General features: G+C 44.7%; 1 protein-coding gene and 1 long non-coding RNA gene across 4 annotated transcripts in view; both read left to right on the forward strand.

Moving 5' to 3' along the window:
- LOC110474508 (vasoactive intestinal polypeptide receptor) overlaps positions 1 to 18,402 on the forward strand; it is a 120,124-nt gene that overhangs the window by 14,710 nt on the left and 87,012 nt on the right. The window contains exon 1 of one of the 3 annotated variants that reach the window (XM_077789727.1): positions 14,518 to 14,541. The exons of the other annotated variants lie outside the window; for them this stretch is intronic. The gene's annotated coding sequence lies outside the window, so the exon portion shown is untranslated. Of the gene's footprint in view, positions 1 to 14,517; positions 14,542 to 18,402 lie in introns of those variants that run through there. 3 annotated transcript variants of the gene reach the window in all.
- LOC110474505 (uncharacterized) lies at positions 5,663 to 14,473 on the forward strand. The gene is made up of 3 exons (XR_002466087.3): positions 5,663 to 5,809; positions 11,159 to 11,227; positions 14,457 to 14,473. It is a non-coding gene; the product is annotated as an uncharacterized LOC110474505 (long non-coding RNA).

Consider the following 18,402-nt stretch of genomic DNA (forward strand, 5'->3'; position numbering starts at 1 on the left):
CAGCAGTGCCAGGGACATTCCCTGTGCTGGGAATGCTGAGCAGCCCAGGTGCACTTCTCTCTCCTGTACTGCCCTTTTCCAGCATGGTTTTTTGGTGTTTTTTTCCTCTGCAAATTGCTCTGATCGTTCCCTCGTGTTCCTCTGCTGCAGATCTGATGGGATTTGTTACTGCACAGTGAAGCTATCATCATCACCATCATCATCCTCACCAAACAGCAACTCTGTCTTTGATTCTTGCTTCTCTCCCCACTGTGGGTTCAAATCTCTCTTTCCAGAAAGGGAGTTAAAATGTTTGGCAGGTTGATGCCCCTCTCCTTTATAATGATTTCTTGCGTGTGCCAATTCACCACTCAAACTTCATGGGCTGTCAGCTCTGAAAACAAGTATTAAACATATATTGCAGCCCTGGGAGGAGAGCCCAACCAGTCAGAGAGCAATGGACCTAAAAATAAATGCTGATTTCCCTTGCAGAGTAGCCTGGGGAAAAGTACAGGCAAGGAACAGCATCCACTGGGGCAACCTGCAGGAGAAGGAGATGAACCAACAAATTCAGCTACAGATGGAGAGTTCAGGATAAAGATGGGAGGCTCAGCTCAGTTCCACACTCTGAAAATGAACTTTCTGCTGGGGGTGGTCTTGTGGCTGAATGCCTAAAACCCAACCTGGAAACGAGACTTGCTTTTGCCTTATTTCTTTTCACTTTTTTCTGCCTACACCCTAAAGGCATTGTAATTAATGTTTGGCTAGATTAGCATTGCTAATTGATGTCATGGGGATGATTTGCTTACCCCCTACACACGTGGACTCGTGATGACATCAGGGAATGGAAGCATCTTTTTCTTCATGGAAGTGTTAGGAAATATTTCTTCTCTGAACGTGTTGTCAAGCTTTGGAGCAGGCTGCTCCTGCTGCTGGTGGAATCACCCTCCCTAAATGTGTCCAAAAAATGTGTAAAGGTGGTTCCTGGGGCCATGGCTTAGTGGTGGACATGGCAGTGCTGGGTTTATGATTGGGCTCAGTGATCTCAGAGGCCTTTCCCAGCTTTAAGGATTTTATGATTCTGTGCATAAGGATTTTATGATTCAGTGCTGGTGCAGGAGTGTTGTATACTTGAGGGGATTGGATGTAGCTGGGTGTGGGAAGGTTTACAGCAGTGAGGGAGTGAGATGTGATCCTGTTCCCAGTGCTGTGCTCACCCTCCTGCTCTCCTCAGGAAAAACTGAGCCAGGCAGAGCCACCTTTAGCAGGAGCAAAGCATTGGTGCAGTTATGGATCTACCTGGCAGTGCAGGAATGGGAGCCTGGTGAAGCTTGGAGCTGTATCTGGGCTTGACTTTCAGCCAGGTGAGAGTAGGAGATGGGAACAGGTCATCCTGGAAAGAGGAACATTTCTTCTGGCTTAGAAATTAAAATCCAGTCCAGAAATGCAGTGTGCTTCTTGAGGGTTGGGCAGGATCTCTCAAGGGGTTTGTGTAGTCAGCACAGAGTCATGATATGGTTTGGCTTGGAAAGGATCTTAAAATCCTCCAGTTCCACCTCCTACCCTGGGCAGGGACAATTTCCACTGTCCCAGGTTGCTCCAAGCCCCATCCAACCTGGCCTTGGACACTTCCAGGGATCCAGAGGCAGCCACAGCTTCTCTGGGCACCCTGTGCCAGGGCCTCCCCACCCTCACAGGGAAGAATTTCTTCTAGACATCTAATAAATCTCTCCTCTTAGTTTAGAACCATCCCCCTGTCCTATATCTATCTGCCTACATGAAGATGTGTTCTCCCTCTTTTTTATAAACTTCCTTCAAGTACTGGGAGACTTCAATGGTGTCTCCTCAGAGCCCAGTCCCACCAGTGCTGTGGATTTGCCAGATCCCTGGTGGAAGAGTCCCACTGATGATTCCTCTTCTGATAGTCTTCCTCCAGGCTCTTTATTTTGGAATTTTTGAGTGTGTGTGGGCACACTAGGTGTGTGTGTGTGTGTGTGGCAGAAGCTCAAAGCCAACTGGACAGCTTTGCTCTACATGTGACAGGGCTCACTGCCCTCTCCCAACATCACCCCTTGTTCTGAGGGTTCCATGCATCCATCTGGCTTCCTTGGCCAGCCAAATGTCCTGGGGATCATGGCCATGAAGGGAAAATGGTGTTTTGTCAAGGAGCAGAGCCAGGGAATGGTTTCCATCTGGATGGCACAGGCCATGTGCTCAGTGGTCACACAGGAGCTGGGTGACAGTCCCAGCACGGTGTTTCACCCAGCAGATGAAAAGCCCATTTCCTGTAAAATAATTGGAATGGAGAGGAAGATTAATATTTTTGATTGTTCTTGTATGAGCAATAGAAAGTCTCACCCAGACTCTTCACACTGTGCTAAAATAACAGCAGCAAAATTAAAAATTGTACTTCTCACCAGAAATGATGCAGGGAGCACCTCCAGCCCCACATGCACAGGGACATGAGCTGCTTACACAGGGCAGGAGGGAGAGAAATCTAAAATTGAATTTGTACCCCAACAGTGAAGTCTGCTGTGGGGAACCCATTAAGATTCTGCAGAGCTCACCAGTGAGTGACCAGAGCTGCCCTCTGAGACTGGGGCATGTGGCTACTGGGAAATGAGATTTAATTGATCTTAAGGCCAAGATATAAGGATTGCTGAGTGGTCTCTCTTTTTTAGACCTTGCTGACTCTGCCTTCCAAAGATATTTTCCCTTAACAAAAACTCTAACCTTCACTTGAGGAATAATATCACTGAGATGGGTTATTTTGTGAAGTTGAGAGGAGGGGGTGAAGGGATTTGTCATTTTCATTCTTAGTTCATGAGGAAGAAAAAACAGAATAGCCTTTCCCCCTTTTCTTCCCATCAAGATTCTGGATATGTTCAGAAGTCCTAAGTTACTTTTCTTAACAGAGGGGTGAATAAATAAAGAAAAAAGTATTGGTTTTAAATTTTCCTTTCAGGCCAGAATATGACCAGGATGGCCACATCTTTTTTTGATGACAGAGCCATTTCTGGGAAGGAGGGAAATGCCACTTTCCTGATTCCCAGGTCAGTCTGACCAAATCAGAGAAGGGATCATGACCTGTGCCACAAGGAAGAGTTTCACTTTTGGAAGTTCTATCACAACAATCAGTTTCAATCTTGCTGAGCCTGGGGTTCTCTAGCTCCCTTCAACAGCAGCAGACTTCATTGGGGAAGAATGTTTTCAGGCTTAGAAATGTAATATTGGGCTAAGTGGAGTGTAAAAGTATATAGGAATCTTAAGAAATTCAGGCCACTGAGATCAGGTGTCTCCTGTGGGGTTTATCAGTGGGTTGCGTTTCCCTGTAGGATGGTGGCACTGATGGAAAGCAGCACTCCTGGGTGTCAGGAGGGAGAGGGCAGGAGGAGTGCCAGGGAAAAACTGCTTTTTCTTCATTATGTAGGAGACACATGAAGAGCAACACTTTGGGTTTGACCTGGAGATGATTAATTCAGCCTAAATCAGCACCTTGTGGCTGAAATCATTTTACTGGAGCTAAAAAATGAGTCTTTCCTGATGCAAGTAGCATCTGATCTCCTTTCTGTCTGTAAGGAAAATGCTGCTGAGTTCCTGTGGCTATTTCAAGGCAATTCCCACAGGATCACTGCAAACAGCACAAGTCCAAGACCTCAGCTCCAGCATCTCCCCCAGCAGCCCTTCCCCTCACAGGAGCTACCAAGGGACACAGGGAAATAAAAGCCCTCAGGAATTGGGTCACATATTCATTGGCCCCTTGGAATTTAACTCCTGGCAGTGCTTGGGAAAATCCTGCCCTGCAGCCACCACCCTGGGGAGATAAATCAGCTTAGCTGGGCTGACTGAGCCTGGCTGTGCCACATTAATGCTGCTGGAAGGTGTGACAGGAGCAAGCCTGGGGCTGAGACCCACGTGTGGCACATCCCAGTGACCCCAGGGATGTGGGGTGTTCCTCAGGGAACATCTCAAGGGGGGTGTGAGCCAGCCTTGTCCCTATCCTGAGCTGTTGTAAACGCAGGCAAACCCAGTGGGGAGAAATGACGATGTCTGACTCCGTTCAGAAGGCTGAATGATTTCTTTATTATAACTATGTAAAATACATTAATATACTATATAAAAGGAGGATAGTAAAACTACATACTACTTTCTCTGACTCTAACTCAACTTGTGACCCTCTCTGAGAGTCCAGCCCCAGGTGGATTGGATTGGATTGGATTGGATTGGATTGGATTGGATTGGATTGGGTTGGGTTGGGTTGGATTGGATTGGGTTGGATTGGATTGGATTGGATTGGATTGGATTGTATTGGATTGGGTTGGGTTGGGTTGGATTGGATTGGATTGGATTGGATTGGATTGGGTTGGGTTGGGTTGGGTTGGATTGGATTGGATTGGATTGGATTGGATTGGATTGGATTGGATTGGATTGGGTTGGGTTGGGTTGGATTGGATTGGATTGGATCGGATCGGATCAAGTCGGGTCGGGTCGGATCGGATTGGATCGGGTTGGATTGGATTGGATTGGATTGGATTGGATTGGCCACCAGGCTCAAACAATCCTCACCAGAATCCAACCAAGCAATCACCCCAGGGAAACAATTCTCCAAACACATTCCACATGGGAAAAACAAGGAGCAGAAATAGAAATTGTTTTCTCTTTCATCTCTCTCTGCGCACCTCTATGAAAAATCCTGAGAGAGAAAAATGTGCTTGCCACACTGAGCTGGGAATTTTGTGTGGGTGATGATGCTTGGGGAGAAAAGGCTCCTTAAGTATTGGAGTGGGGGGGACCTGCCAGGAATGGGCTCAACCTTTGGCCTCAGGGCCCTTCCAGAGAAACATTTCAGTTGTCCATGAATATAGAAACACAGCCAAGAAGATGAAATTAGATGCACGGAGATTCTTAGCTTAGGAAATTCCCTGGGTTCAGCAAACTGAACTCCAGCAGATTCAGGGAAGGAGCTTTTGTCTCAACTTCTACAGAGACTCTGTGTGTCCTACATGACTTTTTCAGGTCCATAAGTGGGGTGAGGAGAGCTCAGGTGGGCAGTTTGCAAAGGGTTACACAGGGTTTAGCACAGGGAATGGGGAAGGGATGCCAGAGTTTGCCACTTCCCTTAGTAATCAGCTAAGTGCTCTCACTCTGATAAGCAAAGTATGATTTTAATTAAAAAGCCATTCCAGCTGGATTTAATTCTTATGCCATTGAACAGGCAAATTGCTTTGTGTATACGGAGGAAAAAAGTGTGATTCTCCTCTTGTTCCAAAGAGTTTTAATCCACAGTGGCTCGAATCCCAGGTCAGGGATAATTTCCCTGCTTCTCGGAATAAATGTGATTTTTTTTTTTTTCTCTCCCATCTTTAAGACATCCCTGCTCTTACTCCACATTTAAGGGGTTCATTGTGCCATCCCAGGGGGATGCTGCACTCTGGGGAGCCAACCTTGATTTTTTTGCTTTGAAATGAAGGCTTTTCAGAGAAGATCTGCACATTTTGCTGTACTTTGATGCTGAGGAAAGCACTTCTCTCTATTTCCTATCCTGTATTTCATTTTGTGGAGCAAAGCCTGGAGCTGGTGCTCAGCTGAATCCAGGGGATTTCTGGCCACGCTTGGTAGAAAATGTGTGTTCACCTAGGAGAAAATAAAGATGTTATTTTGCTCTTTATATTGCTCAGTCCTACCTAGTCCAGGTTAAGCTGTGGTATGAGATGCTGCTGTCAAATACCTCCAGAAACAACTGTGTGACATCAACTTGTGTGACCAGGGAAATGAATGACACAATCTCCCCTGAAGGCTGATACACAGAGAAGAGCAGAAACACAGCAAGGTGATGGCTATAAATTCAACCCAGAATGCTGAAACCTCTTGAAGAATTAAAAAAAAAAAATAATCACTTATTTTGTTTATTCACCCATAAGAATATTTCCAGGCTGTATAAGCACAGCTATGGTCTGGAGTGTCACTGTAAATCATGAGGCAGGGTTACTGAGTTTGATTTTCCTCCAGCTCTTTGCAAGGCTCAGTTCTGGGCGTGCTGGGAGCTGTGGATGGATGGCTCCATGCCCAGCTTGGGAAAGCTGTGCAAGGAGAATATTCCTTCCCTGCCTGCAGCCCTGTGAGCATGGAAGGCACATCCATTAGCAGTGACAGTAAGCACAGCTATAATTACAGCACTAACAGCCTTGACATTAGCACACACACCTTATAAAAAAGTTCCTAATGATTCCAGACCCTTGATTTTAAACTTTGGTGCTTCTTCTCTTTCCTCACCCTGTTCTGCTGCTGCTGTGCCTTCTGTGTGATTCCCTGAAGCCCAAAGCTGGGAGTTTAGCAGTGAAATTAAGGGGCAAAGCTGCATTTCCACACTTGGAGAAGTCAGTTTCTCCCAGGAATGTTTAACAGCCTGATAAACCTGTGAGAGATGCCCGGGGCACAGCTGGATCCTGATGCTGGTTTGGCTGTGATTGAAAAGTGCCATAAATTTTCATCTACAAAAAGTGGCCCTCAATAATGTGTGCAGGGCTGGGAATGGGATGTTCTGGGTTGGAAGCAACCCCTGGAGGGCAGGAAACCCAGTTAAGGGAAGTTAATGGTAGGAACCAGATGATGGTGAACAGCAGTGAGCAAAGCACAGGCTGTAGAACAGAAAATCCTCATTTTTCACTGGGCTGGCTGGTGGGCTGTGGAGCTGGGAAGAGTTTCTGCAGGACTCCTGACCTTAAACATGGTTTTCCTGTTGGCAATAGCCTGAATTTCCCATCTGGAAGATCTTCCCTTGCTGGACCAACCTCTGCCATGGCAGTGGGAGCATGTGCCACTGAGAGGCATTTTCAGCTCTGAGGATCCTCAAGGAAAAGGTTGAACTCTGCCAGAAGAGTAAAACAATTGGGTTGTGAAATCCCAGCCCTGAAGATGCTTTTTAGGTCCCTGCTCCCTGGTTAAGACCCAGAGGAGTCTGATAAACCACAAGCAGTGCAGTTCTCTTTTATGGGATGGGGCACCTCGGATAGCAAGAGGGTTAAAGTGGGATCCCACAGCACATCTGCAGGCACAGGGATTGCACAATCCACTCACTTCTGTAGCATCCAAATAGCTCCTGAGGGGCAGGTGCAGCCAAAGTTCACTGTGTCCCCAGCCCGGGCTTGGGGGGTCCAGCAAGCTCAGAAGTGATGACATGGATGTTCTTGCTCTGAAGAACAGAAAACAGCAGGAAAAAAAAAAGAGTAGGAATGGTTTCTCTTCCCTGGAATTGCAGAGCATGTCTGTCATTCTAGATTAATTTCTTTCTCTCACACATGGAACAGAGTGAGATGTTATACAGAGGACACGGGGACTCCAAGCATCTTTCATTTTTTAGCAAGAATAGAATCAGATCCTCCTTTTGTCCTGTGAAAACATCCCCAGGGTGGGAGTGGATTGTGGATGAAGATGCCAAACTCTGCTTTTGTGGTCACTGGAGCTTGGAGGTTGGATTTATCTACCCCCAGGCAGGGCCTTGTGCCAGTTCAGGAAGCAGAGCAGACAGGTCCCTCAGACACTTTTTCTTTCTTGGACCATGGGCTCTCCCAGGTCTCGAGAATTTCACCTGGGCCTTGGGCAGCAAATTTCATGCAAAGGAATTCTGCCTTGGAGTGCAATTTCTCTGTCTGTTCCTGCATGCACAGGGACCAGCTCCATTTCACTGTCTGCACTGGTGAAATACCAATAGCTCCTGGTCACTTTTGGCAACCCCAAAAACAAGCAAAACCAGCAGCAAAAATTATTAAATTAGTCAGGAAAAAAAAATTGAAAAAAAGAAAAATGTTGAATTTCTCATTTATTTATCAGCTGGATTACAGAGGTTTAGCATCTTTCTTCTCTGTAACACCAAGGTGACCTGAAGGCTCCTGCTGCTGCTCCTCTCTTGGCTGGGATCACAGAATCATGGAATGACTTTGGTGGGAAGGGATTTTAGAGTTCATCTCATTCCAAGCTGCTGCTCTCAGCAGGGGCACCTTCCACTAGACCAGGATGTACTGACCATGGGAAAAAAAGAAGACACTACAAGTTTCCTGATGAAACTTTGGGAACTGGCAGCACCTGATGGTGGCTCCATCAGGAGCAATATGATTTTTCTTTGCCTCTTCTTGCTCCATGACATGGATAGTTAGACCTTGACTTGGCTTTTTCCAACTCAAAGGTGTTAATCAAAGAGAAATGCCCCTGAAGTGGAGTTTTCAAGGACATCTGGGCAGCATTTCCTCCTCTTGCAGTTGAGAACATTATTGAAGCTTCATTATTTAAATGTGTTTTGTTTTTTTTTCCAAACAAGAGCAAGTGGGCTTTCATGAGTGCAAGCCAGCAGCTACTTGGGAAAGTCCAAGGAAAATGTAACATCTCAGTGCCTGGGCCAAAATCTGACATCAAAACCCAGGAAGTCTGTGCAGTTGGAGCTATATTAAGAGTAGAGTAATCCCTGATGGGAAGGACAGATTATTTTATTTGGCAATTTATTAAAAACAGATAATTTTCACCAGTTACCTCCAGTAAATCGAGTCCAACAACCTGTTCCTGATAAAATATAACTGGTGCTCTGCTGAACTCTTCTATTTAAAGGGCTGAGATGGGCAGCCCAACACATTTCCCCTGGCCCTTGCTATTATTGGAGATAATCTGGAGAGGGTTTTAGTTATTCAGGGGTTTTCAGTTCACATCCCATTGCGCTTTACTCTGCTAGATTGAATTTTCTCATAGCAAAGGGCATCTGAGCACATTCAACACCTGGTTAAATTGCCTGAACGTGCTCCCAGTGGCTACTGAGATAACCTCAGGGCATCCAGAAGGATGCAGAGCTCCTCTACTTCCTTTTGTGCTTCCTTTCCACACCCTCCTCTGGTTTTTATTGGCCTTTTAAAATTCTTGACGTGGTGTCACGGGACAGATCTTCCACTGCCGTGTGAAAAAAGAGAATTTTCTTCTTGTCCTTCCTCTCTGCTCAGTTTATCCAGCAAACAGTCATGTTTGCTTTTCCCCAGCAGCACACACTGGGAGTTAATGTGGAATTATTTACCTCTTTTAATCCCCAAATTCTCTGCCACATCACTTCTTTCCCAAAATCCAGGCTGCCATACTGGAGGTCTGCACTGAGTCTGTTCTTTCTCGAGTCCAGGTTTTGCATTTGGCTGGGTTCAAACAGATCTCAGCCAGCTTTTACAAATGCTCTTAGGTGCAAGTTGTCCAGACCTGCTAATTTTAAATGTTTATCTCTCGTGGATGCTGTTTAACATCTGCCTTTGTTACTAATGAGCTGGAAAAAGCTTCTCCGTCATCAGCAGAGCCATGTGTGTTGCCCTGCTGCTATCCAAATACAGATCAAAATTATTACATGTTGAACTTTCCTCTGCTGGAGTGTACAGTCTTTAAATTTTTTTTTGGTTGTAATGTTTTTGTTAAAAAAATTCCAAACTCAAAAGCAAAGAAACCAAACTCAAAACAAATCACATAAAAAAACAAAAAAAAAAAAAAGAAAAAAAAAGAAAAAAAAGAAACCCAAAACCAACAAAACAACTGAAAATATTAACTTCTCATTAATCTCTTATCTTTACCAGGTGCAGAGTTTTCCTGATATCTTCAGGTTCTCATATAATGTTTCTAAATGTCATGATGCTTTGTTTGTATTTCTTCATCTCTGTTTACCCTAGTTTAGTAAACACTGGGTTGTTGGTTCACTTATTTCTTTTCACTTCCGATTCCCCCTTTTTTAATTCATGTTTGACCTGCGATGAAGTTTTTACTCCAAGTTAATAATTTCCATTGGGAAACTCTGCCTGGCTTGGATCACCATTGTGTCTTTGGTGGCCTGGCCCTTCCTGCCAGGAGAGCTTTGACCTGTGTGCAAAAAAAATAAGCTGGTCTGGTGGAAAACATCCCTGCCCATGGCAGGGGCTGGTATGGGAGGAGCTTTAGGGTCCCTTCCAACCCAAACCATTCCATGATTCCATGATTTCATAAACAGGACAACCAAGAGGAGGTGAAAGAATTCCCTCACCCTCAAACTGGTGCCTGCTCATCAGGAGGAGGAAGTTTTTTGTCAGGATGCAGAGATCAGAAGAGGAAGATGCGTTTGATTACAGAAGCATCATTTGGGGGTCAGTAGGGATATTTTAATAGGTTCTTACAGAATTCTGGTGTTGCTTCCTGGAAGACAGGGATGGCAATTTGGCAGTGGCAGTAGGATAATATCATCCCAAAGGCATTGTTGGGATGGTGTTCCCTGAAAAGGTGCAGAGGATCAACAGAGCAGTGGTCAATTCCCTAAACAATTGTTTACTCAAAACCCAACCTTAATAAACACTCTAAACAGCACAGGGAAATTTCCCACAGTCCACAGAGAGAACATGAGAGGGGAACCTCATTCATTTCACAGGGGGGTGGTTTTAATATTGTTATGAACAATTTAAGTGCTGTTTCACTAACAGATTTACACTTGATACAATTAATAAAATCAAAGAAAAATTTGTATTGCATATTAAACTCAGCTTCCAGTCAGTAGAACCCAGGCAAAGGGGGATCTCCTGTTTGGTATCACTCTTTGTGGAGATATCTCTGTTTATAGAACATATTCCTCTTCATGGGGCGCAGATAGCAGCTTAAGAACTTGGCTGGGTTTTGTCAGTTAATGTTTTCAGAAAATTCTTCAGCTATGTTTGTTAGGTGTCCATACTTTAGTGATCTTGTGGTGGATGCCTTCTGTGGGAAATCTGGGATATCCAGGAATGTGTGATGTGGCTGAGAAAACTCTGCTCAAAATCAAACTCTGGAGGGAAGAAAAGCTGGATTTCTTAATTGTTATTATTTTTATTCTTCAATGAAGCACCTTAATCCTTTTGGATGGTTTTTGTGGTTATTTCTTCTATGGCATTTTGTGATTAGAAACTTTGATGGCATCTCAGGCTGTTGCAGAAGGAGTTTTAAGTGTTTTTAATCTGTTTGTGCAATTTCACCTCTGCATCCACAGAATCATAGAAATCTTTAAATTGGAAAAGACCTCAAAAATCATCAAGCTCAACCCTTAACCCTGCCAACTCTACCCCTCACCCATGTCCCAGTGCAAACCATTTTGAAGCCCCGAGATTTATCCTTGAATGGGTAAACTTGGCTGGATTCATTGGAAGTCATCCATTACGTGGCTTTGCAGGTGTCACATCTCCAGTTGCATCCTGAATTAAAATCCTGACAGGACATTGCTGTTGGCTGGGGATTGCAGGTGAAGATCTTACACTGGCTGCTCTTCAGGTGCCATGGGACATGGTTTGGTGGTGGATTTCACAGTGCTGGGTTTATCACATGAATCACAGAACGACCAGGTTGGAAGAGACCTTCAAGACCATCAAGTCCAGCCCAGCCCCAACACCTCGACACCCAGTGCCACATCCAGGCTCTGTTAAACACACCCAGGGATGGGGACTCCACCACCTCCCCAGGCAGCCATTCCAGAACTTTATCACCTTTCTGTGAAAAACCTTTTCCTGATATCCAACCTGAGTTTCCCTTGGTGCAGCTCGAGGCTGTGTGCTCTGGTTCTGTGAGTTCCTGGAGAAGGAGCCCAGCCCCAGCTGAGCACAGCCACCTTTCAGGAGCTGTGGGGAGTGCTGAGGTCAGCCCTGAGTCTCCTTTTCTCCAGGCTGAGCACCCCCAGCTCCCTCAGGGGTTCCTCACAGGGTTTGTGTTCCCAGCCCCTCTCCAGCCTCGTTGCCTCCTCTGGATGTGTTGAGTGTCCCAACATCCTTCCCAAGCTGAGGGGCCAGAGCTGGGCACAGCCCTCGAGGTGTGCCCTCAGCAGTGCCCAGCACAGGGGCAGAATGAGCTCCCTGCTCCTTCTGGCCACACCGTTCCTGATCCAGGCCAGGAGCCACTGGCCTGTGGCCATCAGAGCACATTGCTGGCTCGTGTCCAGCCACTGTTGACCAGCACCCCCAGGTCCCTTTGTGCCCGGGCACTGCCCAGCCACACCATCACACCCAGCACACCCAGCCTGTTGTAGGGACACAGTTTGTGGGGATTGGGATGGGGCTGCAGCCCAGCCTCATCCCCAGCGGGCACAGCTGGGAGAAGCAGGTGAGCAGCGTTGGAGGTAATGAGCCACGGAGTGCCCAGGTGTGCTGGCCAATCACACAGGGAACTGAGGGCACACAGGTGCAATGCATCAGCATGAGGGGTATAAAAATTGGGCTGAAGAGCAAGAAGGGCAGAGCTTTGAAGCTTCTGAAGTGGCTTGATGGTGCTCTGCATGAGCAGATGCCTGAAGCATTCTGATGGGGAAAGGTAGTGATCTGTAGGGGTGAATGCTTAAAGCCTTCTGGAGTTGTATGGTGATATTCTGTGTATTGTGGCTGCCTCAACTCTTCTGTGTTCTGTGACAGCCTATAATATTTCTGGAAGTTATTGTGACCAAAATGCAGGATTTGGCACTTGGGCTTAATAAACTTCATCTTATTGGACTTTGCCCATCCATCCAACAGTTCCAGGTCTCTCTGTAGAGCCTGCCTACCTTCCAACATATGGACACAGCTCCCAGCTTAGTGTCATCCTCAAACTTACTAATGAAAGACTCAATAATGTTTGGATTTAATGGTCTGAAAGGTCTTTTCTTTCCTGTATGATTCTGTGACATTAAGGTCTGGGATTTGACTGGTCCTGTCAGCTGTACAAACCCTCAGAGAAAAGTAAAACCACAGAAGACTGACTCTGTGATTCCCTGATTATCTTCTTTCCTTCAATGTCCAAACTTCCTGGTGTTTGAACACAATACAGTCCTTGCTAAGCAGGGAATTCCCAGGAATTTTTGAAACTGGGTAGTCCTCAATGACCTTGGCTCATGTTCATGCGAGCTGCTGGGTTGTGTGGATGGAGAGGGACTAAAATGAGGAAATGTTGGGCTTTTTTTTTTTAATAATTCTCTTTTTTTATCATTTGGTGTTGATTTTTGCAGGACAAGGCTGTATACCCATTTCTTTCAAAGCTATTGGAATATGTGCTGTTGCTTGAGGGGATGGAGAGGGATGCCCTTTTCTGGGATTTTTCCTTGGGCTTGATATTATTCCTTGCGGTTCATCTTCCCTGGTCAGCTGTGACTCTGCAACAGAAAGTTCATCTGGTACACTAATATTTTAATTTGCTAGAAGGTGGTTACCTCACTGAGACTTAAATAAGGGACCTGAAAAAATCACCCTGGGTTTCTGTTCCTGACAGAACTTTTTGTCCTCCCAGCTTTATGCACTTCTCCACCTGCAAAATCTGAATTTCTCTTTTTTGTTTTCTGTTTTAGTTCATTTTCTACAGAAGTTGGGCTGAGCTCATAGACAGCCCCTTTTACTTTTGGCTGCTGACTGTTAGGCTGCAAGTAAGATAAACAATAAATTGGAACCAAACTTTTTTGTTTTGGCCAAGGAAAAAGCAAATAATCTCTGACAGACTTTTAACTTGATCATGTGTATCTGTTCTGGGGTAAAAACACTTGAAAGCAGAGTCCAGACAGGGCCAGAAGAATGATAAAAGGTCTGAATAATACCATGGAAGAATAAAATGAAAGAACTGGGGTTGTTTATTCTAAAAATTAAACACTGAGGGACAACTCACAACTTGTCTTTAAGTATTTGATAAAACTTCTGCAAATAGAAAGCAGGAGGGGAAAAAAAAATCTCCATAACCAGTCTGGTTAGAACCACAAATTTGGTAGGCTAGAAGTACAAATTTAAGCCTGAAGTTGCAGCCACAGAAATAATCTGGAGTGTCAAAATACAGGTCAAGTCTTTTTGATGGTCAGCAGAGAGAAGTCCAGGAATGGGTCAGGATCTATGGGGACACTGATAAAGGATGGGAAAAAATGTTACAGAAACCATTTCTGGGATTTCTTGCTTTTAAACAGGGATAAAATAGGCTCTTAAGGACTGTCCTAACCTTTGTTGTTTTTTTTTTCTGATAGTTAAAAGAAAAACCCAATAAATACACCTTCTCCCTTTATTCTTGGCAAACTCAACATCACTTTCATGCAGAACCAGGTCAGCTGAGTTTGGGAGGGACCCCTGGAGCTCAGATGTTTGCCTCTGTGGAATTTAGTTTTACCACCTGCATAGCTCCAACCATCAGCCTCTTCCTTGGACCTGCAGTACAAACAGACCCAAATTATTTGGGAGAGACACTCCAGAAAGGCTCTTCTGGCCAGTCCTGCCAGGCAGTGTTAAACCATCCCCAAGCAAAGCTTTGCTTCTAATCCTCATTTGTCTCATTAGAGAGTTCAGTCATGGAATTTAAGCTTTTTTTCCTCCTCCCCACATTAAATAGATTTCCTTGGGAAGAAATCTTATCATTTAGGCACTTGCTGGTTGTGACTGATTACACATTTTCTTTAGATGGACTTTTTATTATTTGCTTCTTTATTATTCTTTATCCTATTTTTTTTATCCTAGCTTTTTTATTATTATTTTTTATCCTAGGTTTCCCAGACTTTTAATCATTCCTACAATGCCATTCTCAGTGGTGAGGCAGGGTGTGCATTGTGCCAGCCACCTGGAAACCAAGGTACAATCCTACCTAATCTTTCCAAGTCACTGGGGATCTGTGACTTCATTTTGTCTTAAAATTTATTCTACAACAGGCTGCCAATGCAAATCTCATGGTTTTTATTTGTGAAGGTGGAAAGGGGGACACCTGGCTGTGTAGATGAACATTTGCTGTGTAAAAGGGGGAGATGTGGCTCCTCTTTCACCTCAAGGTTCTACACGAGGCTGTAGTCAGAAGGTGCTTAAAAAGCAAATAATGCAGTTTTCTGCACTACAAGGGCTGTAAAACAAAACAAATCGCCCAGAAAGCTTGTGCAATCTCCATGCTGGAAGGCTTTATTTGGGTAGAGAAATCTGGGGCTGAGCAAGAGTAATATTGGTGTGAGTCCAGCTTCAAGCTGAAGGCTGGGCCAGCCCTCCCGAGATCCCTTCCAGCCAATTTTTCTGTAACTCGGTGATTAGAGAGCACCAGGTACTGCCTGTGCTGTGGTCACCACGATGCCTCTGCTGCATCCTCCCTTTGGGGGTGACCGAGGCAATCCCTTGGCCAGATTTACTGCAGGACAGGTTGTGAAAACAATGAAGAGAAGGGATAACTCATTAAAACAATAAAGAGAAGGGATAACTTGTTAAAACAATAAAGAGAAGGGATAACTCACACCTGTGAGACTTTGCTGCTCTGTTGGATGAACTTCCAGCAGCTCTCCAGTGAGGAGGATTGGTTAATCAGGCCTTGGTTGTGTTTAGTGGGGGACAATGACAGTGTCACCAATAGAGGGTTGAATGTTTTCTAAGGCTCAGCCTCTGGCATTCAGCTGCCCAGAGCTCCTGGCTGTCTCAGAACTGTGTTGTCAGAGCCACAAATCATTGCTCAGAACCACTGAGAGAACATCAGGAGTTTCCTAGGCCATAGCAGCAAAAATGGCCCCTCTTTTTACTAACTTTGTGCAGGGATCTGATTTTTTTTTTTTTTTTTAAGCATCCACAAAAGGGTTGAGTGTCAATCTGAAATTTCCCCACCTCAGAAAGGCATTTGGGAGCTGATATCCTGATTGACCTCACGGGCACACCAGAGAGCCTCTTCCTCCTCTGCTATCCCTTTTTGCAGTGTTTGAAAGGCACTCAAGAAGAAGCATAAATTATAAGCTGATTTCTTCCCAGCAGTTTTGCTTTCCTCCTCTCTCACCCTTCTGGAAGTGACTGCTGTGGAAGGAGGCGTTTCCTGTGCTCCTCACTTAAGTTCTTACTGCTCAGCATCTGCTGCCTGTGTCTCAACTAATTGATTTTACACACTTGAGGAGTTTTGCAGAGTCAAAAATGTTTTGCTTTAATTTCCTGCTTTCTTATTCAGAATGAAAGTTGAATTAAGTTACAATCTTTTTTTTTTTTATATATTTTCCTTTTTTTTTTTCCCTTCTCTTTCCAGTCAGGAAATTGTAGCCCTGCTGCAGGAACTGCAGTTTCTGGGGGAGCTGTCAAGTGTTATTGCTGTCCTGATTTGATGGGACCAAGGGATGCTGGGGTAGAGCCAGGAAAGATCCAACTCCTGATGGAAAAGGTGCCAGGCATGTAGGGGCTGCTAAAGCAAGGAGAGGTGGCTGTGAAGGGCTGATTACTCTAAAGGCACCATCAGCACCCTTTAAATTACCCTCTCTGTCCCTTTCTAAGGATGTTTGCCTCATCTTTAGTTGTAGGCAGATCTGGATCGGCCATTTTCAGGTGTGTTCACGCAAGTGGTTAATAAAAACTCACTCCATCCCCTGCCATGGCAGGGATATGTTCCACTATCCCAGGTTTCTCCAAACCCCATCTAACCTGGCCTTGGGCACTTCCAGGGATGAGGAATTCACAGCCTCACTGGGCCATCTCCTTTAGTTTCCTCCCAGTTTTATTCATCCTTGTGCCCATTGTTATGGCAGTTATTCCTTTCAGCACAGAATCAGAATTTGTACCGAGGTTCAGAAAGTTTAAAACCACTGACTTTCATCTCTTTCCCCCTTCAAAAAAAAACCCCAAATCAAACTATTGTGTTATAAAACAACCTTTTAAGTTACCTTGCTGTGATTTACTCTCAATAAACCACATTTTCTGTTTTGTCCCCATCTCTATTTGCTGCCATTTTCCATCACTCTTTCTTTTGAGTCATGTTCAAAAGTCCTGTGTGTCTAACTTGGATTATCCTGCTGAGAGCTGTCTGGATCTTTTTCCCCCTCTCCTTCCTACATATAAAAAAAGCTTTGCTTTTGTTGACTTTCAGCCAGCTGGTGCCACTTCCACCATCCCATCTGAGGATGTTTTTCCTGTCTGTCTTCCACCATCCCATCAGTTTCCATACACCTTCACTCTTGTTGTTCTCAGTTACTCAAGTGAAATAATTTTCCCATGTAACTATTCTAATTTGCATTAGTAAAATTATATTTTCACTTCCAATTCTTTGGAGAAGCCAGTGAACAGAAGCTGGGGTGGGGCTCTGTGTGAGTTCTCCTTTTCTTGGTGCTGTATTTGGCTTTCTCTTGCATTTCAGCTCTTTGCAAAGTAGTCTCACTTGGTTTCTTTTCCTGTTGCTCTCTTTTTTTGCCCTGTTGCTCAAAGGCATTTTCTGCTCAGTTGAGTTGATCCTGCCAGCCAGGCTGAGACTTCTAGCAATGCTCAGAGGATTTCTGCTCCTCCTGCTGCTCTAAACTTTGTTTTCTCTCCAAGATCCTCTTCCCAGGTGTCCCGATCACTGATGCCCATCTCAGGTTTTACCTTCCTAATTGCCTAATCTGTTGTTTTTCTCATACCCAAGACTCCTAAGATGGGATTTGAAGTTTTTCCTTTGTTCCTGTGGAAAAAGGGCCAAACTCTTTTCTTTCCCACTCCTTTTTCCACACAAATTCTGTTTTTCTGTTGGCTCTTTGCTGGCAGAGCAGGGTATTTTGAGGAGAACATTTCAATATTTCATATCTCTGACAGATGTGGACATCAATGTAGACTGGCACATGGAAAGGTCTTTTAGAGACATTCAAATGCTAGTAACAGAGTGTGAAGTATTTTGTGGGGGTTTGTTACTTCTTTGTCTACATTTTTTTTTTTCTGTAAAGAAGGAGTTTTTGGAGGCAGAGAGACCAACTGACAGTTTATTGTTGGTTTTTTGTGGGTTGAGGTTTTCTTAGGTTCCTTTGAGTGTGTTTTTTTGGTGGTTTTTTTTTTTTTTTTGGTTGGTTTTATGTGGAGTTTATTTTGGGTTTTCTGCTTTGGATTCTCCTTTTGTCAAAAGGACACAACCTCAGTAAAACATTGAGATCTACAGCCAGTGGCATCACCTGAGAGAGGTCTGGTGGTGCTGTACCACTAAGATTTGGTCTTGTCATCAAAACACTCATTTTCTGTGTCATTTGTGCTATTCTACATTTTCCCTTTTAACCAAACAAAGCAGAAACATTTTCCCTCTAATCTCTTTCCCCCATCTATGCTGTTAGCAGGTAAGGAGTGACAAAAGGAAATGCCTGGGGGAATAAAGCAGAATTAATTATCTGCCTGAACATCAGGTTTACCACTGGTGCACAGTCTGAGGGTGTTGGAAGTTGGTTTTTTTTGGGGGATGGATGAGCAGCAAAGCTCCCATCCAACAGCCAAGCTGGGGTGGTGGATCCCTGCAGGAAGCAAGAGGCTTTGATCCTTGTGTCCTTAAAGCTTTTTGAAAAATCGCGTCCCTGGTCAAGCCTCACCATAGCCCATCCCTGGGAATGTCCAAGGTCAGGTTGGATGTGACTTGGAGCAAGCTGGGACAGTGGAAGGTGCCCTGCACAAGGCAGGGGGTTGGAATGAGATTAACTTCAAGGTCCCTCCCAACCCAAACCATTCCATGATTCTGTGTTTAGAACATGGAAGCTGCTGG

The sequence above is a fragment of the Lonchura striata genome, chromosome 1 (genome assembly GCF_046129695.1).
Source record: "Lonchura striata isolate bLonStr1 chromosome 1, bLonStr1.mat, whole genome shotgun sequence".
In the NCBI taxonomy this organism is placed as follows: domain Eukaryota; kingdom Metazoa; phylum Chordata; class Aves; order Passeriformes; family Estrildidae; genus Lonchura; species Lonchura striata.